A 25,826-nucleotide genomic window follows, 5' to 3' on the forward strand; every position below is an offset into this window, starting at 1 on the left:
GAGAGAAAGAGTAAGAGTACGGAAGGGAGATGCGAGGACTTGGAGTGAGTTGTGTTCAGTAGTCACAGAGGCAGGACAACTGAAATTAGATTACTTTACAGGATTCACCAACTCTCTGCATAAGGAGTGTCTTCACCCTGTGTTCCTAGCCAGACAGAACAGGAACCAACGACCAACAACACACCAGATAATCATATGCAGAAATACAAGTAGAACAGTGCCAGATATATGAACATCACAGAGTGTAAATGAAAGATTTGCTTTAAAGATGAACCCCAATGAAAAAACTTAATGAACAAAAGTGCTTAATTTTTACAATAATTATGTATAAATGATTTAGTCAGTATTTCCTCACTGTAAAATCTTTCCTCTCCCTGATTTACATTGACATTTATCACATGGTGACATTTTTACTACTGGCCGGTGAGGTCAGTGGAAGGAGATGCTGCTTGCTTTTTTGGCAGTTGGAAACGGCTGTTATTTTCCACAATGCAACAAGGCTCCCACAGTGTGATGTCAGTACCATGGTCCTGACATCACATTGTAAGAGGGGTTTCAACACAATATCAGCCATACAGCGCCCCCTGATGATCCGTTCGAGGAAAGGAAAATATTTCTCATGGGAAAGGGCGTATCAGCTACTGATTGGGATGAAGTTCAATCCTTGGTCACGGTTTCCCTTTAAAGAAAACCTGTACTGAGAAAAACGGCCCCTGGGGGGTATTCACCTCGGGAGGGGGTATCCTCTGGATCCTATCGAGGCTTCCCCGTCCTCCTGTGTCCCACGGGGGTCCCGCTGTGCCCCTCTAAACGTCGGCGAAGTAAAAATTTACCTTCCCGGCTCCAGCACAGGCGCAGTAGTGGCGCTGTGCTCCGAAGTAGGCGTAAATACCTGATCTCAGTAGGGTGAGGGTCTGTTCTACTGCGCAGGTGCAAGTCTCCGGCGCCTGCGCAGTAGAACGGACCCGACTGAGATCGGGAATTTCCGTCTACTTCGGAGCCGAAAGCTGAAACAGCGGAGGCGGGAAAGGTAAATATTGAACTGGCTGACGGATTTGTCGGGCCGGCTTTGAAGGGCTGCAGCGAGACCCCCGTGGGACAGAGGAGGACGGGGGAAGCCTTGTTAGGATCCGGAGGCTTCCCCCTCCCGAGGTGAGTACCCCCCAGGGGCCGTTTTTCTAGTTACAGTGTCTCTTTAAGTCCTGGCAGTCTCTTTTGCAATCTAATGATTTTTACACAACTACTACAACTAATAGCTACGTGCCTTATGAAAGGTGAGACTTCACACCTTATTTTAATCCTTTCTATCATCTTTTAGAATTATCTGCAGACTGCAACACCTCTCCCACACAGATGTATGCTTGCAGAGGAGATATTTTCACTTTCTGTTCACACTACCCTCTGCTAGACTATTCTTACTCACCTGGTTGCCTGGCGGTATCATTTATGGACACCATAAAGATAGAGGAAAAAACACCATGCTGGTTGATTTGATGCTATCATAATTACTCCTGGCTGATAATGTATCTAGCTGCAAATACACAGTTTTTATTTCTTTACACTGCATCTAAAGAATAACTCCAGTTTAGTGAAACAAAAATATTACTGTATGTGGCCATTTTGTTGCCAATAGTCTTTTTGCATTGTTCATTTTCATAAATAAAACAAATAATACAGGCATATACGTCAGCAAAACAACCCCTTAAAGGACAAATGTAACGACAGAGATATGGAGGCATGTCAGAATTCTAATGGTTTTATTTATGCAGGAAAAGCTGTCATATGTATAGGTTTTAAGTTTTAATGTTCTATGCAAATTTCATTGTAAACTGTGAAGTTAGAGTATTTTATATTGCTCTGTGACATCTCAGCATATTCCAAGCAGTGAAACTCATAATTGGATTATTCTAGTTACAAAAAGCCAGAACATTCTTGTTTATGTTAGTGTGTGGCTTTGACATTAGAAAGATGCTTCTGTGTAAAGACTGGGAGAAATTTAAAAGTCTCATTACTGTAGCAATTTATATATACATTTGTTCATTTATTACAGATAAATATTATTAATCTAAATATTAATAATCAATACAGTCCTTCCAAAGAAAGAAATAGTTATTGTTAAACCCTATATAATATAATTTATACTTTGAAATACATTTAAAAACCAGTGATGATTTGAGACAGTAAAACATTCTCGTGGGATTGTTTTGGTTCTGGAGAATTGTTAACGTGTTCTGGGTACAAAGCTGTCTCAGTTAGCTGAACACTGAAAGCTGATAACACATGATGTTTTGGGAACAGACTTTATAAAATATAAAACAAGGTGTTTTCCCAATTAGTTAAAGATGATTAAATGATGCCACCTGGTGGTTTCATAGTCTTATAAAATTAATATTATTAATATACATTGTTATGAAATGGTGACCTCTGCCGGTTGAAGTCATTATATTTATTCATAAGAAAGGCAAATATATAGAACATGATTTTATATTATTAAGATTTTATATGCAATTATTTCTTATATGATTAATTGTTTTAAGAAAAATTATATAATAAGTTTTATATTTAAATAAGTATATTAGAAGCCCTGTATGTTTTAATAAGCCCTAAATTTCTGAAGATTCTCACAGGTCTGTGTTAGTGTCAATTTGACCAACCTTATGTCTGGGAAAGTACCGAGACATTCCAACCTAATTAGCAGAGAACACTTTATCAGAAATGCGTCATAAATGACATTGTTTAGTCTCAATGTCTTGAGAAAAAAGTCAGCCAGCAGACAAGATGGCTGGTGACGTCTATTTTTAATTAACTGCGTCAGAAATGACCCTATATCAAATGTCAAGCACTCCAAATGACGTAAATTCCCACAAGATAAGGTAATTAAGGAATTTATAAACAATAATATTATGATTTAGGTATTCAAAACATGGTAAAGCATTGTCGCATGGAAGCTTTAGCCAATCAGAACCTGGTATTCAGGGAAATTCCAGATTAGGCAGCCATATTGCTTCCTATCCCTATAAAAGTAGGAGCTGAAAGCTCATAGTTTGCAGAAGCCCAACAATCTCCTGAGAAGACACATGAGGCAGAAGCTACCTTCCCACACGTGGTTCTAGATGCTGAAGAGATGACAGAGAAGGGGTAATATGCTTAATATTCTGGTGATTTACTTTAATAATTTTTTAGCAATAAGTCCTGTTAAGATGTTAGTAAAAAAATTTTAGAAGCTATTTTTTATACTATTTCTTTAAGAAGATTACTATAAGTTTTACACAGCTATTATACTGTATACACAGCTATTGATACAGATGAGACTATTTTTGATCTTATTCTACATAACACAACTGTTATATTCTTTTTTGAATATACTTGGAAGATTGATTAACGCTTGGCTATAAAGGCCTTGATAAGATGGAATACTGTTAGAAGGAAACACTACTTGGAACTGTTCATATTTTGTATATATGCTGTATAATAAGCAAATACAATTTTATATATAAAATCATATACTGAGTGCTCTGATTCATTTCAAGGTATACCGTCAATCTATAATTACTGTTATAGAGGGTTCAGACCCTGCTATGCCGGATTTATATGATAGCAACGCTTTAAGGGCTGGTCCTTTACTGAGTTAGCAATCTGTAATAATCTGCTCTGCTGTCTGCACAGACAGGCAGCTTTTTGACCATTGTTTAGGTCTGTATGCTGCAGGTCCCTTGTCAGGCTAAATGCTTATTATTATTATTATTTAGTATTTATATAGCGCCGACATAGTACGCAGCGTTGTACAGTGTATATATATATCTTGTCACTAACTGTCCCTCAAAGGAGCTCACAATCTAATCCCTACCATTGCCATATGTCTATATTATGTAGTGTAGGTACTGTAGTCTAGGGCCAATTTTTTTATTTTGTTTTATTTTTTAGAGGGAAGCCAATAAACTTATCCGTATGTTTTTGGAATGTGGGAGGAAACCGGAGTGCCCGGAGGAAACCCACACAGACACGGAGAGAACATACAAACTCTTTGCAGATAGTGCCCTGGCTGGGATTTGAACCCGGAACCCAGCGCTGCAAGGCGAGAGAGCTAACCACTACGCCACCGAAGGCTTGCAGTATAAATACCATTTCCTCCCAGAATTCCCTGCTGGTCATAAAGGTTTGATTCTGCTAGACTTACCTTGAGTCTCAGCCCTCTGCAAATTGTTTACTAATATTATCTTTGAGTAGTTATCCTTGGGAGTGCACTAGCATTTCTTCTAGCATAGTCAGGTTGTTATTATCTGTATTGCCTAGTTCTGTCTTTCTGTTGCGATTGTTCTGTCGCCAGCGGCGGCTGACATGGAATCGCTCTGTCTGTTTGGAGCCCTAGTGTTAGAGGCGGTGGATCTCTCTGTATTCTGTCTCAGGAGTGTAAGCCAGAGCAGCGGTTGCTACTGGTTGCTCCATTTGTCTGTCTTGTCTGGATCGCATCCGCCCTAGCGATAGAGGCGGTGGTTCCTTCTGTACTCTGTCTAGGAGTGTAGCCAGAGCTGCGATTGCTACTGGGTACTCCTTCTGTTTGTCTTGTCTGGAACAAACGCTTGCTGTCGTCTCGGTGAGGTAACCGACTAGCAAGCGTTCGCGTTCTCTATTTGTTTTCATGTTTCATTGGTTAGTCAGGGTTGGTACGCTTTGTCGCTGTTGCGCTTTTCGTGCGGTGACCGTGCCGTGCATGCGTTTTGTCACTATTGCGCTTAACGTGTGGTGACCGCGTGTAGTTAGTCCTGTCTGCTCCTTTGTGTTGGATTACAGCTTGTTATCGGTTCTGTCTTTATTCTTCCTATGCTCTGTCTTTACTCAGTCTTGTGTCGCTATTAGCAATCGCCATTCTTGCGATAGCGTTCCCACTTGGTCTTCGCTGTTGTGTGTTCACCGTCGCCAGGTGGTGACTAGATTGGTGGACATACATACATTCTGTCTCTGTGCTCACTCTCTCTCTCTAGGGGCTTTCTTGCCCTGTATTGCTTCACTTCGTACAATTTCCATCTGTCATCTGTGGCAGTGCAGAGGGTTTATTCCTCTGCACTCCACAGCTCCATCTGCCGGTGGGAATTCCTCTCTACAGGTGCATTGCACCAAAGCTGGGTTCTGTTAATTAAACGCTTGTGGAGGATTTCCGCAGAGTCAGCGCATATCTTGTGCGCTGACCACGGAGATAATTCCCAATTCGTTACACAATCATGAAAAAGGCAAGAAACACTCAGGTTTTTGACACTTTCATAATTACTCCTAGCTGATAATGTATCTAGCTGCAAATACACAGTTTTTATTTCTTTACACTACATCTAAAGAATAACTCCAGTTTAGTGAAACAAAAATATTACTGTATGTGGCCATTTTGTTGCCAATAGTCTTTTTGCATTGTTCATTTTCATAAATAAAACAAATAATACAGGCATATACGTCAGCAAATCAACCCCTTAAAGGACAAATGTAATGACAGAGATATGGAGGCTGCCATATTATTTCCTTTTAAACAATACCAGTTGCCCAGCAGCCCTGCTGGTCTATTTGGCCGCAGTAGTGTCTGAATCACACCAGAAACAAGCATGCAGTTAATCTTGTGAGATCTAACAATAATCTCAGAAACGCCTGATCTGCTGCATGCTTGTTCAGGGGCTATGGCTAAAAGCATTAGAGGCAGAGGATCAGCAGGATAGCCAGGCAACTGGTATTGTTAAAAAAGGAAATAAATATGGCAGCCTCCATATCCTTCTTGTTACAGTTGTCCTTTAACCCATATCAGAATCAGAATCAGCTTTATTCGCCAAGTATGCCAGAGACATACCCGGAATTGTTTTTGGAGCACATGGCACGGCATTTGAACATACATACATAGACTTGCATACATATGGCGTAGTAAGGGCTACGTACACATGAACATTGTGGGGGGGGGGGGGCTACATAAACATGAACATTGTGGGGGGCATACAGTCAAGCGGGGGTTTTATGCAGAAGGAACAGAAACACAAGTTGTCATGTGAGGTTCGAGTTCAGTTGGAGTACCGCCTGGGGGAAGAAGGTACTCCGGCGTCTGGAGGTTCTGGTGGGGACAGCCCTGTAGCGGCGGCCCAGTGGAAGGAGCTTGAAGAACCGACAGCCCGGGTGGGAGGGGTCGGACGAGATCTTGATGGCCCTCGTCCTCATTCTGGCCGTGTGGAGGAGGTCGAGGGGTGGCAGTGGCAGCCCGATGATCTTTTCTGCAGATCTGATTACCCGGTGGAGTTTGTACTTGTCGCTAGCAGATGCCCCTGCGTACCAGACGATGAGGGATGCAGGGGCAAATCCAGGATTTCCAAGGGGGGGGGGTTCCTGAAAGTGGCGTGTGGGCGTGGCCAAAATATGGTGTGGGTGGAGCCAAATACTAGCAGTTTCTAGGCTAAATTGCACCCAGGGTGAGGGCGTAAAATGCGCCCCCAACGTGGAGACAGGTATAGGTGCCCGCAGTATAGGTAGCCAGCTATAGGTCCCCCCAGTATAGGTAGCCCATATAGTTGCCCCCAGTATAGGTTAGATAGGTATATGCCCCCCAGTATAGGTTAGATAGGTATATGCCCCCCAGTATAGGTTAGATAGGTATATGCCCCCCAGTATAGGTTAGATAGGTATATGCCCCCCAGTATAGGTTAGATAGGTATATGCCCCCCAGTATAGGTTAGATAGGTATATGCCCCCCAGTATAGGTTAGATAGGTATATGCCCCCCAGTATAGATTAGATAGGTATATGCCCCCCAGTATAGGTTAGATAGGTATATGCCCCCCAGGATAGATTAGATAGGTATATGCCCCCCAGGATAGATTAGATAGGTATATGCCCCCCAGTATAAGATAGGTGAAGGAAGGTGCCCGCCCCCTGTGTGGGGAGAAGATTGCCCGGGGGAGAAGACAGAATAAAATGATGGAGGCGCCAGCCGCGCTAATAAGGGATGCGGGAACCGGCTTTATTCCTCGCTCCCTCCCTCCCTCTGAATGCCCCCACCTGCGGTGAATGTGTGCCGGCTCCCCCATGAGTGTGTGCGCAGCGGAGCGGTAGGTCCTCTTACCGCAGATCAGGCGCACCAGCAACTGGAGTCTCATGCTTCCTGTGACGTCATGGTAAACAGGAAGCATGAGACTCCAGTTGCTGGTGCGCCTGATCTGCGGTAAGAGGACCTACCGCTCCGCTGCGCACACACTCATGGGGGAGCCGGGCACACATTCACCGCAGGTGAGGGGCATTCAGAGGGAGGGAGAAAGGGAGAGAGCGAGGAATAAAGCCGGCTCCCGCATCCCTTATTAGCGCGGCTGGCGCCTCCATCATTTTCTTCTGTCTTCTCTCCCCAGCCGGCCGGGCCATGCGGCAGCCCCACTTCCGGTCCCGGTGCAGGGGGGTGTTCTAGACACTCAGAACAACCCCCTCCATGCGCCACTGGGATGTGCAAAGGATGGACTCCACGGTGGCAGTGTAGAAGCTCCTAAGCAGCTCGCGTGGGATGCCAAATTTTTTCAGTTGGCGCAAGAAGAATAACCTCTGCTGGGCCTTTTTCCGGGTAATGGAGGTGTTCTCCCCCCATTTTAGGTCCTTGGTGATGGTTGTGCCGAGGAACCGAACGCAGGGGACCCTGGAGACTTCGGTATCCCTTATGAGAATAGGGTGGAGAGGGGGTGGGCGTCTCCTGAAGTCCACAACCAGTTCCACTGTCTTTGCTGCGTTGAGGACTAGGTTGTTATCTGTGCACCAGTTGCAGATCCTATCTATCTCGCTGCGGTAGGCATCTTCATTGTTACCGCTGATGAGTCCAATGATTGTGGTGTCATCCGCAAACTTGATGACCTTGACAGAGTCAACAGTTGAGGTGCAGCTGTTGGTGTACAAGGAGAACAGGAGCGGGGACAGGACGCATCCTTGCGGAGCGCCTATGTTAGTAGTTCTCACCTTGGAGTAGCAGTTGCCTAGCTTGACCCTCTGCGTTCTGTTGATAAGGAAGTCCCCGATCCACTTGCAGAGGGGGGGGGGGGTACTCCCAGCTGTGCAAGGTTGGCCAGCAGGATGTCAGGGCGGATGGTGTTGAAGGCGGAACTGAAGTCCAAGAACAGTAGTCTGGCGTAGGAGTTAGGCCTGTCGAGGTGCTCAGTAATGTACGCCAGGCTGATGTTGGTGGCGTCCTCCACCGACCGGTTTGCCCTGTAGGCGAATTGATGTGAGTCAAGGAGGGCATTAGTGGAGTGCTTCAAGGAGGCAAGGACCAACCGTTCAAAGATCTTCATGATGGTGGGGGTTAGGGCCACTGGTCTGAAGTTGTTGAGGTCAGATTTACCCGTCTTTTTGGGGACTGGGATAATCGTGGACCTCTTGAAGCAGGAGGGGACCTTGCCCTCCATAAGAGATCTGTTGTATATGGAGGTGAGTACAAGGGCCAGCTGGTCTGCACATGTCCTTAGGCAGATCGACGTCACACCATCCGGGCCTGGTGCTTTCCTAGGGTCGAGCTTGCATAGGTGTCGTAGTACTTCCTCCTCACAGACTGCAATCAGTGCGTCACCGCCATCTCCCGGGCCAGGAAGGGGAGAGTGCGCCCCATTGTCCGTGACCGCTGTCGTGTCGGGCTGCTTGGGTAACTTTTCGAACCTGCAATAAAACTCGTTGAGTTCGTCGGCCAGTTTGGTGCTGGGGGCTGCTTGCTGGTGCGGGGGCTTGCGGTTCGTAGCTGCCCTCAGGCCTTTCCATACCTCCCGTGAGTTGTTGGACTGGAGGCTCAGGCTCAACTTGTCCGAGAAGGCCCTCTTAGCGTTTTTTAGTTCCCGATTTAAGTCATTTCTGGCAGCTCTAAACTCCTCCAGGGAACCAGACTTGTACATACTGAAAGTAGAGGTCTAAAAAGAATAAAGTTAGTATCAGCAACTTCTAATTTTCCATGGCAATTACACTCCTCAATACTGTGTAATCTTAAAAATAGTCACAAAATAAAATAAAAAAATAAAAACTTAAAACTGTGATAGTTAATAAAACAAAGATGTCTAGAATGAAAGAGAATCTGTAATTAAAAAAAAACTTCTGGGGGATACTTACCTCTGGAGGGGGAAGCCTCTGGATCCTAACAAGACTTCCCCGTCCTCCTCCGTCCCTCTGTTAGAGTGCTGGGACCCCCTGAAGTGCGGCGAGGTAAATATTTACCTACCGTGATATGGCGCAGGCACACTCTATGTTCGGGTGCGGCGGAAATAGCCGAACGTGATCGGAATCGCTCTACTGCGCAGACACGAGTCCTTTGCGTCTACGCAGTAGAGTGGATATGATCAGGCTCGGCTATTTCCACCGCACCCGAACGAAGAGCCGCTAGTGCGCCTGCGCAGGATCCCGGAGAGGTAAATATATCACTGCTTGTCAAGCTTGTCAGGGGTGGATTCGGGGGAGCCAGTGCTGGATTTCCAGAAGCTACAGGGGAGGGGGAAGCCTCGTTGGGACCCTGAGGCTTCCCCCTCCCAAAGTGAGTATCCTCCAGAGGGTTTTTTTTTTTTAGTTACAGAGTCTATTTAACATTGTGGACTTTGACAATTGTGGATTTTATTACTGTGCTGAGCAAGACACAGGGGACCAAGCGCCCCATCTCCCCTAGGTGTAGTATAGGCCATTGGCAGCAAAACGATTAAAATCTCCAAAAACCCCTTTCAAGTAAGTGGCAGCATGCGGCATCTAACTGCTCAGCTTGTATTGAGGTGTAAGGGCAAAGGACACTAAGGGAGTTTTTCGTGGTGCTAATATCGGAGATTGTGGGGCAGGGGGTAGGTTAGGCATCAATAGAGAAAGGGGTTCAAGTGAGAATAGAGTCCAGTTAGTAAAATATCAGTAAAAATTACTGACATTCAAGGCCGGATTTATACGTTTTGTGTCCCTAGTCCAAGTATGTTGTAGCTCCCCTTTCATGTGCAGCAGCGCCAATCCCATTCCATGTGCAGCCCCCTCTCCCATGTGTATCCTCCATGTACAGCAGCCCCTTTTTGTCATGAACAGCTCCCTTGGGCATCAGTTTCCTTTCTCATGTGTTGCTCTCCATTTTCACCCACCTCTTTCAGCCACAGAAGATGCTGGTGTTATATAAATCAGTAATAATAATATGTAGTAACCCCTCCTTCATGCAACCGCCCACGGCCTGGGCCTTTCCAGAAATACGGCCCTGCTGATATATTACTAATGGAATTATCTAGAGCCCAATAGTAGAATATTGGTAATTTATTGATATTCTACTAGCAGCCATTCCAGGCCCCCAAATTACCACAGTGCCCTTTTTTGATGCATGCCACCAAACACAGCCTATACAAGTCTATGGGCCTGTAACTGGTCAAGTTATTCTAACTCCCTACATGCAAGCTTTGTATTACAGTCTATGTCCATTCTCCACTGCAGGTCATACTCATTATAACGTGTACATTATACAAGGGACCATTGCAAATCCAGCCTTAGGGTAAGGCATTCATATATCTTCATGTCCATGAGTTATAAGGTTGATTCATGCCAGGAATTTTTGAGCCCCACACTGGGCAAACCTACTAGGCCCCCTCACTCCCCTCTGCCCCCACATGGCAAATCACAATCTTTGAAGGCCTGAACACACTAACGTCTGTGCATCTGCTTTTTACACACCCCAATGGCTGGGAGCATTCTGTGTATTCTCAAATCCTCAAATGCCCAGAATGCTCCTAGCTATTGGAGCATGATGGAGGAGGCACACGGCCCTGAACAGTACATGTGCAGTGCCCTGCAACCCAGCTGGATTGTGTAGACTTCACAGGAGCACAACAGATGGGACAGGAAGCGTATCAAGGGAGCTGATGGACTACAGGGGCTGGACGGGGCCCCAGATAAGTAAAAATCCTTTTCTCTCAATTGTCTCAGGTTTACTTTATTTACTAACTAAGGTAACTTTTGGACAAGCCTCCCATCACCTCACCACATTAATGGGTAGCCAAAAGGACAGACACAGACTGCAGCTGGTGCCTGTGTATAGCACTCTTCACCGGGCCCAAGATTCACTCGGGCCCCATACAGTAGTCCCCCCTGTGATACCCTGAAGGCAGCCTTGAGTCATACATACTCATATAAATGGAAGAAAAAGAGCCACCAGCAAGCAAGAAAATACTCAGAGTAATTTTAACAGTACTTTTTCACCTACTTTTTGGCACTTTTTCAATTGCAGGGAAAATGTAATATGAACAGAAGATGAAAAATTATCTCCTAGGAGAAAACTTAGGAGAGAAAGACTGGATCCAATCTCTGTTGGTGAATAGCACTTGTTCTTTTCTTATTTTCTATAACATACAGTATTTCCACCCTCGTATTCTTGCTGCTTTGTGTGCTAGAGCCAGGTTAATAATCTTAAACTAGTGACAGGGCTCTTAAAGGGCACCTGAAGTGAGAAGAATACTGAGGTTGACATCTTAATTCCCTCATAAACAATCCCAGTTGCCTGGCTGTGATGCTCAGCTTTCGGCCTGAAACAAGCATATGACAAACCTCAGTCAAACATCTGATCTGCATGCTGGTTCAGGGGCAATGGCTAAAAGTATTAGAGTCAGAGGATCAACAGGATAGCCAGGTAATTTGCATTTTTTAAAAGGAAATAAATATGGCAGCTTCTATATTCCTTGCACTTTAGGTACTAAGGTGCAGGTTCAGTGAGTGTCATTCGGTTTGTGTTTGAAATGGTACAGCAGCAATGCAAATGAGACTAGATGACCAAAACCAGTGGCATAATTAAAGAGTTACAAGCTGCAGTGTGAGTTGGACATTGTGTTTCCTTAAGCAATCTATACACAACAATCGATATAGGACAGGAAATCCTGCCAAGGACATCCACAGTGTTAGGGAGGTGTAAACTGGGAAGAGGAACAGTTTGTTAATGGTTACACTATTATTCAAAGCACATAAGCAGGTGATCCTTACTAACCTATCACCAATGAAGAGCTAATACAGTGGTTGAAGGAGGACCCCTGGTGGACCCCTCTGGTCAAGGTTGCTCCAATGCAGTCATAACCTCTCCATCCCCTATCGTTGCTTCAATTGAGGACTGTAGGCTTACACCCCCCTAGTGACAAGGCTATTTTTTGCAAATTAGGCCACTGCAGCTTTAAGGGCTTGTTGCAGGGCCATACAACTCAGCACACAAGTGACCCCCCTTTTTTGCCCATCAACAGAGATTTCTGTTAGTGGGCTCTGATCGCTCCCAGGATGTTTATTTAATTTTTTTCAAATTTGTTTTTATTGATTTTAAAGTCATGAAAAATTGTAACATATACATACATTATCCAATGTGACCTGGTGTAAAGACAATTGTGACAGCCTTACATCAGATGAACAGCAGGGTAATATTCAGACAGTTTTATCCCAGGTACTGATAACAATAACCAGAATTAACAGAACAGGTAGGGGAAAGAGCAAAACATAAGCAAACATTAAAGGAGAGAGGGAGGGGAAAGGGGTAAAAGAACATATTCTGGGGTTCAGCCCATGCCAGCCAGGGTGTAAGTGCTAGGACTATGTAGGAGTGGGGAGAAAGGGGTAGAGGGGATACCGGGGGGGAGGGGGGCATAAGAACACGTTTAAAGATGGGAGGAGGTTCAGGCTTCCCAGGGGACCATATCTTATCAAAGAGTGGTGTGGTTTCTCTGATAGTGGAGGTAATTTTCTCCATGAGAAATGTTGATTGTATTTTATTAATTAGCTTGGATCTTGATGGTGGGAGTGACTTCCAGCTCTTTGCCAGGAGAGTTTTAGCAGAATTGCAGATTTGACCCAAGAGTTTATTTTGTGCTTTATTGAGTTGAGGGAGGGGTTTGTGGAAGATGGCAGTCCAAGGATCCGGTTGGATTACCAAACCCAAGACTTTGAACGCTAAAAGGAAACACAGGTTCCAAAAGCTGACCACATAGGGACAAGACCACCAACAGTGGGTTTGGTCTGCAATTGTTTGGTATCAGACCCCATCTGGCAAGCTGAACTGGAGTGCGGAAGCAGTCATATAGTATTCTGTAACTCCGTTCTTTAGTTAGAGTGTGTTTAGAAGAGCTAGCCATAGCATTAAAAATTAACTCCCAGTGTTTGTCAGACTCAGAGGCATTCAATCTCTCCTGCCACTTCACCATTGCCGTGGATGGAGTCGAGTGTTTAGAATACCAAAGGTCGTAGTATATGGAGGATATAAGATCCTGGGGTAAGGGGAAAGAGCAAAACGTGTCTCGAGTGGAAAACGTAGCAATTGCAAGCCAGCAGAACAATGAGAATGAATGAAATGACGAATCTGTAGAAATCTAAACGCCTCTAATGCCTAGTACACACCATACAATTTTCTGTAAGATTTTCTGTTAGATTTAACTGCCAGATAGATCATTTCCAACATGTTGGAAATTATCTATCTAACCATCTATCTGTCTAGCAATTAAGCATTGTTCTACTCAGCAGAAGATAACCAGAAGACAATGCACCAGAAATAATGACCAGTCTCTACCAGTACTTTACAGAAAATAATCTAATTACAGAAAAACGTACAGAAAATCTAACAGAAAAATCTAACAGAAAATGGTATGGTGTGTACTAGGCATGAGTCTGGCAGATCGAACTTTTCTTTGAGTTGAGGCTAAGAGATCAAGGCCCCATCAGACAACACATCATTAATAGCAAGGATCCTTCTGGATCTTCAGATCCCCAGGCCAAGCCACAAACTCCAGGTGAAAAGTCCTCATTATAAAACAAAGATTCCAAAATAGAGAAGGAACCCTTTGGGGTCAGGACCTTATTCAACAGTTTTTTGATCATTAAGGACTCATTTATTGGGAAGAAGGTGGAATTTGGGCCTAGACAAGGTTTAGGGGTCCATAAAAGATACTTAAAGAGTAACTGTCAGGCTGCAGAAGCTAATTTAAACCTCTATTCTCCTGTGTTAAACAGTTTAGAAGGAAGCCAAAAAGCCATTAGTGAAGATAAAAATCTCAGTTACCTTTGATGTGTGCTTATCAGAAAAGCTGTTAGACCTAAGAGGACGCAAGCCGCATACTATACTGCAAAGCATTCTGGGGCCCTCCCCTCGGCTGCTAATGAGACGTTACAGCAGCTTGTAATCAGTCCAGCGCGTAGCACTGATAAATCTCCGGGCCGAGTACACTGCAGGAGTCAGCTATTGTTCCTAGCCACATGGCTCATTAATATTCACTGCACACTGTGTTATTCAGTACGAGCTTTTCTGTGATCAGGAAGCAGGCAGGACATGACGACACATTTGACAGAAAAACATGGAACCTGCCATGAGCTGTCAGGAGCATCAATCTCTGCATATACTATATAAAAATTCTGTGAAGTACAAACGTGGACAGTGAAATGCATATGTAATGTAAGTACAGCCAATCTTTAGCTACTGATATATGTGTTTATTTTCTCTGAGACCTTATACCTAACAGCTCCTCTTTAATATGAAAAGGAGAGACGAGTTCTTGTTTGAGGTCAACCCACCTGACTGTCCCTCTAGGGGAGGACCATTGAAAGAGCTGAAATAGTCTTGCGGCGTAATAGTAATGTAGGATGTTGGGAGCACCCAGACCTCCCTGGAGTTTATGGCGGTCCAGGTTCGTGTATTTGATAAGGGGTCTGCGCCCCTCCCATATAAAGTTGGTGATTCTTGATTGCAGCACTTCCACATCCCTTTTTATAATTCTAATAGGTAAAGCTCTAAAAAGATACAAGATTTTGTGAAGCAGTGTCATTTTGACTGCATAAATGCGGCCCAGCAGAGAGATGCGATAGTGCTGCCAATCATCAAGTAATCTATGAGCATAAAGTGCATAATCTTAAGCATAGGTGCATAATTGAGTTTATACAAAGCTCCAAGATCCTAAGAAATCATAACCCCCAGATATTTCAAGCCGTTGGGTCTGAATTTAAAACCAAAGGAGCGAGAAAGGGAGGCCTGTTGTAATTCTTAAAGATCAAACGAGATCGCTTCAGATTTAGCGTTGTTAATTTTAGGATGTTTCTTTTTTTATAAATATTTGTTTCTTTTTTTTAAATAAATGTTACTATTTCTTTTATTTATTTATTTTAACCAACCTCCCTCCCCCAGCCAGCCAATGACAGCGGATCGATTTACTGCCTCTCAGGGGGACAGCCGTGTCACACGACACCAGTCCCCAGTACAGCGATGCTGTAGATCGCAGCGCTGTACACAGTAAATAGACGGCGATTTCGCCGCCTAACAGTCTCCTAGAGGCGATCATGGAGCTCCATCATCCAAGCGGAGAGCGATTTCCTGCAAAACCCCGCCCCAGAACTTGACGTCAAATGGCGGTAGGCGGTCCTGGGGCTGCCGCCACATTCACGCCCACTGGCAATATGTGGTCTTTAGGTAGTTAAAACAAACCTGTAAGAGAAAAATCAGACACTTACCTCTCTAGAAGGAAGCCTCTGGATCCTTCAGAGGCTTCCGAAGTCCTCCTCTAAACCACCGCTTCTTGTCAGGACGCTCTGAAAGTCCACAGTGGTGCTCCCATACATGAATGAGCATGGCAGCACTGTGCAGAGGCAGGACAGTTTCCACCTCCACAGTAGGACAAAACCGCTTGTGCTCAGCAGAAAAAGCCAAGCCGAAGCAGCCGCGTGCTACAGCGCAGGCGTGAGGCATCATGCACAGTGCGGGCATGCACCTTCACAGATGGGAGCACGGCTGCGCGCATCTTTTCGACAAGCCCATGTCAAAGCAGTTCGAGGGGTCCCAGCACTGGAGCGGCAAGGTGCAAGGGGACGGGGAATCCTCTAGATTCTCCAGAGACTTCCCTCTATTAAAGTAAGGTAAGTACCCATTTAAGGCACTTTTTTCCTTCAGGTACACTTTAAACAATCAAACATAACTAAGGGGAAGTAATGTAGCTTCAGGCCCCTTGCACACTGCATCGCACCGCGATACTCTTCCCAGAGGGCCATGTAAGTCTATGGAGAATTGCATACTTGCAAGTATCCAAATCGCCACAATGCCGACGCAAAGGCTGCAGCATGTTAGTGTATGATACGTGTCTACCGTGTGCATTATGCAGTAGTGCAAGTCAATGGGAGTCCCTCTGCATATGACCTTTTTGCCACACCGCAGCGCAGAGTCTTACGAAGCCTCATTTCTGTGGTGTGATGCAATGTGCGCACCACTATCGCATCGCAAACATCAAGTACAAAACCGGCTTCAATTAGACACCTTTTTCTTTCTTTCTCAAAGATATGTCAAGTTGTAAAGTTCTGCCTAGCAGTTTTTAGGAAGTGTTACTATCGAGAGATATGATACTGAAAACAATTTTCCATCACTAGGCCTAGTGCAGCTACCTTTTTGCAAGACTGGGGCTGACATGTGGTTTATATCTGATTACTATGTAGATAACAATTACACCTTTGCAGCTCCATCACCCATATCCGTCTTCAGCTGTGGTTGTCACTCCTCCATGACTCTGTGACTTTTTGGCTCCTAGGCGAGTAACAGAAATGTCATGTTTTGCAGGATTTATTTGTGGCATTTTATAGATCACATTAAACAGGTCACTGTAAGGTAAACGCAGTGCGCTGCAGTTATTTCGCTGCATTTCTGTAGACTGTGACGTATGTCTCCTGGCAGAGAGAAAGCGATAGTGAATGATTCGTCTAGACAGTCGCCCTCCTACACAGTGTGACTTATCACATTTTTGCTTTGTGTCAACCTACAGTTTCCTCTTTAATCTCCCTAATTCCCCCTGATTACTGCCGAAAAGCAAAAGATACAAATTTATAGTAGGTTTAAACAGCCCACATGTTCCATTCGCACAAACAGGATAAAAATAGATCTAAAGATTATTTAAATACCACTAAAAGCAGACGACTCACTAAAATCATTCTTCATATGAACCAGAGCTGCAGCTATCTGAATTATAAATTATGCTTCTATTCTGTGCAGAAAAAGTACTTCTTTCTTGTTATAAATAAAAAAACGAGCAGAAACAACTTCAGTACAAAGCCCCAGGGGCATAGCTACAGGTGGACGTATATGGTTTTGAAGTTCGAACGACCAATAGATTTGATTCTTTTATCAAATCAATTATAAATGGATATCGATTTTGCAGTTTCGATATCTGCCAGATAATCAAAAGACCATTAATCAAACAGGAAGGAAGATTTCCATTGATTGTACAAGAATGGAGTGCATTTCATTACTTTAACCGAGGATTGAACATCATTCCAATCAGTAGCTGACACCCCCTTTCCCACTATTTTTAAATAGGTCATCAGGGGGTTCTGTGTCGCACTTGTGGTGAAACCCCTCCCACAGTGTGATGTCAGGACCTAGGTTCTGACAGTTTCCTGTCTATGATTCTTGTTGCATTGTTGGAAATATCGCCTTTTTGCAACTGCCAAGCAAGCAATGTCTTCCTCTGTGCATAGAACTCTCAGTAATGAGAATTCCGTACAGATCACCTGGCAGAACTAAAGATGTCACCACCTGTGACTTTCAAATTTCAGAAAGTAAATCAGGGAGAGAAAATATTTCACAATGGGAAAACACTGACTAAATAACATATAAATGAATATTGTAAAAAATAAGCAATTGTATTCATTATTTTGTATTCATTTTCACTACAGTTCCTCTTTAAATTTCTATCAATGCAGTGCTTCTAGACATGGGCATCATCAGCTTAGCGGAGGGGAGAAGAGGGTTGGTGGTATGACTTACAGAACAGTTTGAGTGATAGCACAAAACTATCATCAATTCTGGTGTGGAGAGCACTGATTTACTATTTCTCCATCTACAAACTGTTTTCTGATAGAAAGAAAAATCTGTCAGAATGTCAGTCACACAGTTTGATCAGCTACGGGCCCCAGAAGAGCAGGGGTCACAATCACGAAATCTAGGAAGGTAGGTGTATATGGAGTGGCACCAGGCTACTTTATTCTGATATCTAAGTGTAGGGAAATGCACAAGGAAGGGTAGCAGGCTACTTAATTCTGATACCTGTAGTTATATGTAGGGGCCATGGGCTTCTTAATTCTGATAACAGAGCAGGAGAGAGTATATAAGCGTATGTATTATGGCTAGAGTTGGGCCGAACCTCCGACTCCGATTTCGCGAACTTCCGCGAAAGGTTCGGTTCGCGAAAAAGTTCGCGAACCGCAATAGACTTCAATGGGGAGGCGAACTTTGAAAGTTTAAAAAAATTCTATCAACTGGAAAAATGATAGAAAACATGTTTCAAAAGCTCTAATACCTGGAGCCACACCTAATTGAGTGAAATACACATCACTGCTGGAGGACCCACCTTCCCTCCTCCAAGCAAGGTCCTTTATACCATTTGCCTGCCTACACTAATTAGTTATGGGACAGCTGCTACACACTCTGCTAGGGTGATTTTAATTGGCCACCCTCCACCCTTCTACCTATTCCCTCCTCCCTCCTATCGGAGGGAGGAGGGTCTCTTCTGCCAGGGAATTATACTATTTTAAAAACCAGTATACATCATACCATAGCTGGGAATACATACATGAGTATACATCATACCATAGCTGGGGATACATACATGAGTATACATCATACCATAGCTGGAAATCAAACCCAGATCTCACTGTGTGGTGGGCGCGTCACCCTAAGCACTGTACCACTACAGAAGTAAGTGAAGTTAGCCTAAAATTTAACATTTATGCTCAATGCAATAGAACCATTAGGTTGCTTAAAGGAGAACTGTAGTGAGAGGTATATGGAGGCTGCCATATTGATTTCCTTTTAAGCTATACCAGTTGCCTGGCAGCCCTGCTGATCTATTTGGCTGCAGTAGTGTGAATCACACCAGAAACAAGCATGCAGCTAATCTTGTCAGATCTTACAAAAATGTCAAACACCAGATCATACCATAGCTGGGAATCGAACCCAGATCTCACTGTGTGGTGGGCACATCACCCTAAGCACTGTACCACTACAGAAGTAAGTGAAGCTAGCCTAAAATTTAACATTTATGCTCAATGCAATAGAACCATTAGGTTGCTTAAAGGAGAACTGTAGTGAGAGGTATATGGAGGCTGCCATATTGATTTCCTTTTAAGCTATACCAGTTGCCTGGCAGCCCTGCTGATCTATTTGGCTGCAGTAGTGTGAATCACACCAGAAACAAGCATGCAGCTAATCTTGTCAGATCTTACAAAAATGTCAAACACCAGATCATACCATAGCTGGGAATCGAACCCAGATCTCACTGTGTGGTGGGCACATCACCCTAAGCACTGTACCACTACAGAAGTAAGTGAAGCTAGCCTAAAATTTAACATTTATGCTCAATGCAATAGAACCATTAGGTTGCTTAAAGAGAACCTGTACTGAGTAAAATTATTTAAAATAAACACATGAGGTAACTTCAAATGAACATAACATAGTTACCTTGCCATCAGTTCCTCTCACAAGCTCACCATTTTCTTCTGACAATAATCCCTTCCAGTTCTGACAACTTTTTGTCAGAACTGAAATATATCAGTTGCTGTCAGTTATATATCAGTTGCTGTCAGTTACAGCTGAGAGGAGAACTGATGTGTCCAGGTTTACCTATGGCTCAAGTGGGCGATGTTACAGTTTAACTGTTTGCTGACCAGAAAGAGGTTATTGAGTAATGGCCATTTTCAAAATGGAGGACAGATAATTTTATTGATCACAGCGGACGAACAGGACGCAGGAGAGGAAAAAGAGATTGATAAGTAGAGTACACGGGAGGTAAGTATGACTTGTGCATGTTGATTTTGACTTTTAATTTTCAGTTCAGGTTTTCTTTAAAGGAGAACTGTAGTGAGAGGTATATGGAGGCTGCCATATTGATTTCCTTTTAAGCTATACCAGTTGCCTGGCAGCCCTGCTGATCTATTTGGCTGCAGTAGTGTGAATCACACCAGAAACAAGCATGCAGCTAATCTTGTCAGATCTTACAAAAATGTCAAACACCAGATCATACCATAGCTGGGAATCGAACCCAGATCTCACTGTGTGGTGGGCACGCCACCCTAAGCACTGTACCACTACAGAAGTAAGTGAAGCTAGCCTAAAATTTAACATTTATGCTCAATGCAATAGAACCATTAGGTTGCTTAAAGGAGAACTGTAGTGAAAGGTATATGGAGGCTACCATATTGATTTCCTTTTAAGCAATACCAGTTACCTGGCTATCCTGCAGATCCTCTGCCTCCAATACTTTTAGCCCTAGACGCTGAACAAGCATGCAGCAGATCTGGTGTTTGACATTTTTGTAAGATCTGACAAGATTAGCTGCATGCTTGTTTCTGGTGTGATTCACACTACAGTGGCTGGATAGTGTACTGGTTAAGGGCTCTGCCTTTGACATGGGAGACCAGGGTTTGAATCCTGGCTAGGTCAAGTACCTATTCAGTAAGGAGTTCAAGGCAAGACTCCCTAACACTGCAGGGTGGCCTCTTGAGCGCGTCCCTGTGGCTTGCAGCTCTTGAGCGCTTTGAGTCCGACAGGAGAAAAGCACTATGCAAATGTTTGGATTATTATTATTACTGCAGCCAAATAGATCAGCAGGGCTGCCAGGCAACTGGTATAGCTTAAAAGGAAATCAATATGGCAGCCTCCATATACCTCTCACTACAGTTCTCCTTTAAGCAACCTAATGGTTCTATTGCATTGAGCATAAATGTTAAATTTTAGGCTAGCTTCACTTACTTCTGTAGTGGTACAGTGCTTAGGGTGATGTGCCCACCACACAGTGAGATCTGGGTTCAATTCCCAGCTATGGTATGATGTATACTCATGTATGTATCCCCAGCTATGGTATGATGTATGCTCATGTATGTATTCCCAGCTATGGTATGATGTATACTGGTTTTTAAAATAGTATAATTCCCTGGCAGAAGAGACCCTCCTCCCTCTGGTAGGAGGGAGGAGGGAATAGGTAGAAGGGTAGAAGGGTAGGAGGGAGGCCAATTAAAATCTCCCTAGCAGAGTGTGTAGCAGCTGTCCCATAACTAATTAGTGTAGCCAGACAACTGAGTCAAATGGTATAAAGGACCTAGCTTGAAGGGAGGGTGGGTGGGTTCTCAAGCACTGTTTTTGACAATAACATGTCTGCTGACAGTGAAATGGAGGCTAAAAATTTTGCTCAATACAGAATTATGGGTCGAATCGAACTTCCGCAAAAGTTCGCCTGATGCAGGCGAACGCGAACCCCCAAAGTTCGCCTGGAACCGTTCGCCGGCGAACCGTTCGGCCCATCTCTAATTATGGCCCCATCGGTGATCTGGGTGCAGGGTGAGCTGAATTATGGCTCACCCCGCTGCTGCTCAAATTCCCGGTGGCGTTATATACTATTCTTGGAAGAAGAAGTAATTCAGAATCCGACGATTGCTAGAGCCCGAATTACCCTTGCGCGGGATACGTTCTGTAGTATTAGTGACAAGACAAGACAAATAACATTTATATCGCGCTTTTCTCCTGGCGGACTCAAAGCGCCAGAGCTGCAGCCACAAGGGCATGCTCTATAGGCAGTAGCAGTGTTAGGGAGACTTGCCTATAGTGCTATAGTGGTGTCCAGCTCAGGCACTCGGCGCCCTGCGCCGGAACCACTTGCTTTGGTATATGATTGGCCACCAGGCTGCATAAGACCTCGTTCACACTAGGCATTTTAGGCGTATGCTGTTTATCGCGTTTATAGAAAAGTAGTCTTGCATTTCCAGTGAGTTTTTTTATAGCATGCATTTTTTGACAGGCAGTAATCTCTCAAAACCTGCCAGAATAATTTTATATAACTAACTCCTCAGCAGTTCTACAAGCCACACCTAATAGTTTAATTGGGGGCTGTTTTTGAAAACCACAGACTTCACAAAACAACAAGGAAGTCACAGCCCAGGGCTCGTCAGAATGTATTAGTGTTTAAAAATAGGTTGCAGTACAAATTATGCAGTTTAAAATCAATTAAAACCAGCTGCTGAGGAGCGCTCCAGTTCTTTATACTCCCCCCCCAAACCATTCATCCACCCAGGGGTGCAGCTAAGGTTTTTGTGGCCCCAAGCGGACTGTAGCAAGAGGCCGTGGCTATCCCGCATAAGTGGGCGTGGCCATGACATGTGGGTGGAGCAGGAGGGCGGATTGGGGCGGGGCTGTTTGCGGGGAAAAAATGGATGTTGGGGTGATTGAGGCGCGCGTAGCGCGCCGAAAGATTGGCGCGGCCATGACATTGTATGGGCGAAGCTTAACCGTAGCACAGCAAATATAGCCAACTATGACCATTAAATAATAAATGCAGCAACAGTTACCCCAGACACCAGAAAATAAAAACGCAATTTGGGCCACATTTCAGCAGAAATCAAACGCAATTAGGGCACATTTTCAGCAGAAATCAAACGCAATTAGGGCACATTTTCAGCAGAAATCAAACGCAATTAGGGCAGAGTTCAGCAGAAATCAAACGCAATTAGGGCCACATTTTCAGCAGATATCAAACGCATTTAGGGCACAGTTCAGCAGAAATCAATCGCAATTAGGGCCACATTTTCAGCAGATATCAAACGCAATTAGGGCACAGTTCAGCAGAAATCAATCGCAATTAGGGCCACATTTTCAGCAGATATCAAACGCATTTAGGGCACAGTTCAGCAGAAATCAATCGCAATTAGGGCCACATTTTCAGCAGATATCAAACGTATTTAGGGCACAGTTCAGCAGAAATCAATCGCAATTAGGGCCACATTTTCAGCAGATATCAAACGCATTTAGGGCACAGTTCAGCAGAAATCAATCGCAATTAGGGCCACATTTTCAGCAGATATCAAACGCATTTAGGGCACAGTTCAGCAGAAATCAATCGCAATTAGGGCCACATTTTCAGCAGATATCAAACGCATTTAGGGCACAGTTCAGCAGAAATCAATCGCAATTAGGGCCACATTTTCAGCAGATATCAAACGCATTTAGGGCACAGTTCAGCAGAAATCAATCGCAATTAGGGCCACATTTTCAGCAGATATCAAACGCATTTAGGGCACAGTTCAGCAGAAATCAATCGCAATTAGGGCCACATTTTCAGCAGATATCAAACGCATTTAGGGCACAGTTCAGCAGAAATCAATCGCAATTAGGGCCACATTTTCAGCAGATATCAAACGCATTTAGGGCACAGTTCAGCAGAAATCAATCGCAATTAGGGCCACATTTTCAGCAGATATCAAACGCATTTAGGGCACAGTTCAGCAGAAATCAATCGCAATTAGGGCCACATTTTCAGCAGATATCAAACGCATTTAGGGCACAGTTCAGCAGAAATCAATCGCAATTAGGGCCACATTTTCAGCAGATATCAAACGCATTTAGGGCACAGTTCAGCAGAAATCAATCGCAATTAGGGCCACATTTTCAGCAGATATCAAACGCATTTAGGGCACAGTTCAGCAGAAATCAATCGCAATTAGGGCCACATTTTCAGCAGATATCAAACGCAATTAGGGCACAGTTCAGCAGAAATCAATCGCAATTAGGGCCACATTTTCAGCAGATATCAAACGCAATTAGGGCACAGTTCAGCAGAAATCAATCGCAATTAGGGCCACATTTTCAGCAGATATCAAATGCAATTAGGGCACAGTTCAGCAGAAATCAATCGCAAATTCGCAATTAGGGCTGCGGCTGCAAAAAGAAAAGAATTTACTCACCTGGCAGGCTGGCACTGGCAGAAGTCTTCTCTCCCTGGTCTCCTCTCCCGGCCGGCTTCTCAGGCGCGCAGTTCCCACGGAGCTCCCTTCCTGGCTTCCTCCTCCAATCTCCCGCGCTGATTCATGCAGGGCTACGGGTCGGGAAGATGGCCACCCGAAGCCCTGTACTGGAGACATAGTCTCCAGAGCAGGGCTTCGGCGGCGGCCATCTTCCTGTAGCCCTGCTCTGCTCTGCCAGCCCGGCGGGGCTGCGGGGAAAAAGTGACGTCACGCCGACGTCACGGAGCCGCCGAGGCCCCTAAGATTGTGAGGCCCCAAGCGACCGCTTGGTTCGCTTTATGCCTCGCGGCGCCCCTGCATCCACCACAAACACACCACCGGTATGGCTTTTTGGCGTCTGTGAGGCTGTATGTGTGGGAGACCACCGCACAGTACTGGGAATGTCCAAGCATCAGCTCTAAGGCCGATCTCAAAGCCTTGCGGGTATATTAGTAGCAACAGTCCTCTTGCATAGACCGGTGATGTGTCGAGTTTTTTTTTTTGTATTGCATTGTACTACATAGTCTATAGTTTAATCAGGTTGTACTACTAGATAGATGAAGTGTGGGAATGCCTAGGTAGTCTAGTGGTCTCACTAACACTAATTTACCCTGACCTCTTCCTGAGCTAACCTCTACTCCTGTTCTCCACTACTAATCTAACCTCCGCACTGCTAACACTAACCCTCTGCACCACTAACTCTAACCTGCCTTTATGCTGGGGACACACAATGCAATTTCCAGTCTGATCGGCAGGAATCAGTTGATTATTTCTGACATGTCCGATCTGTTTCTGATCGAGAAAGGGATCAGTTTTGCAAAGTTATCATTGGAAAATCTATTCCTTTATCGATTGGGAGCAGTTTGGACATGCACATAAGATACAACTTCCTGTCCGATTACCTGTCGATCGGACGGGAAATTGCATTGTGTGTTCCCAGCATTAAACCAGGTCCTGTGGGATAATTATCGACAAGCTGACGAAGGGATATGAGATGGACTCTACTACGCATGCGCAGGTGGGGTTGTAGAAGCATACTTTGGCACCACGCCAGTTTAGTGACACGCTTGCTGCCAATTGGATTACAATCCTGGGTGCCCGTCGTCCAGTGATCGACAAGCAGGCCAGGAAAGGTTATATCAATTAGCTTCACTTGGGGGTCCTCTGGGTAAGAAGGAGGAAAGAGAAAAAGAAAAAGAGGAAAGAGGAAGAGAGAAGTAAGAGAAGACAAGGGGAAAGGTCCACCTCACAGCCTTGCGATGAAAGAAGATTCCAGACTTGGATGTTCTAGACGGATCCAGGGATCCCAAGTTGCTGCCAATTGGATTAAACACACAGTCCGTTGTATCTGGGTCACAATGGATATATTACTGTCTCTGGTGTCAGGATGGAGCAGAGCATCTAGATGTCCTCCAAGTTACCTGCGCAGGCTTTACCAGGCAGACAACCAGCCACATGTGGTGTGGTGGACGGCCGACGCATTTCACCAGCCCCCTTTTGCAGATTTCCTCAGGGTGTAACTGATGCTAGCCAGTCACTACTTCCTTCTTAAACAGATTTGCATAACCACGCCCCACCGCTCCACTCATGCATTTCATTGTAGTAAAGCAGAGTAAAGTTACAACTTCCTACTGTGGGCTGGTCAAATGACCTCACCAGCCAACGTCAGTCCAAAAGTTAACACTTTCCTGAGCACTTCATTCCAGAAGCCTGAGTGTGCTCAGATTGCTTAATAGACATAGGCTATCATTCATAAAAGCATGTTCGGTACAAAAATCTGGGCGGTAAAATACCGCATTCTGTATCTTAGACTTCTGTGTGCTAATTCATAAACATATTCACAGCTGCGATAGAAATGCGGTACTTTCCCGAAGCCTAGCTGTTGGTAACATTGTTACAACATTGTTACATTCCTGTTTTCTGTGCAGAGACAGCATTACAATAAGGGCTGAATCAAATCAACGTTTGGCGGCGTTCACCGCCAAGCGTTCGGGACTCGTCGGCTAAACGCTCCCATTCAAGTGGATGGGAGCGTTAAGCCTCGCGTGGTTAACGTCAATTACCATTGATTCCGCAAGC

This window comes from Hyperolius riggenbachi, chromosome 1 (genome assembly GCF_040937935.1).
Source record: "Hyperolius riggenbachi isolate aHypRig1 chromosome 1, aHypRig1.pri, whole genome shotgun sequence".
Taxonomy (NCBI): Eukaryota; Metazoa; Chordata; class Amphibia; order Anura; family Hyperoliidae; genus Hyperolius; species Hyperolius riggenbachi.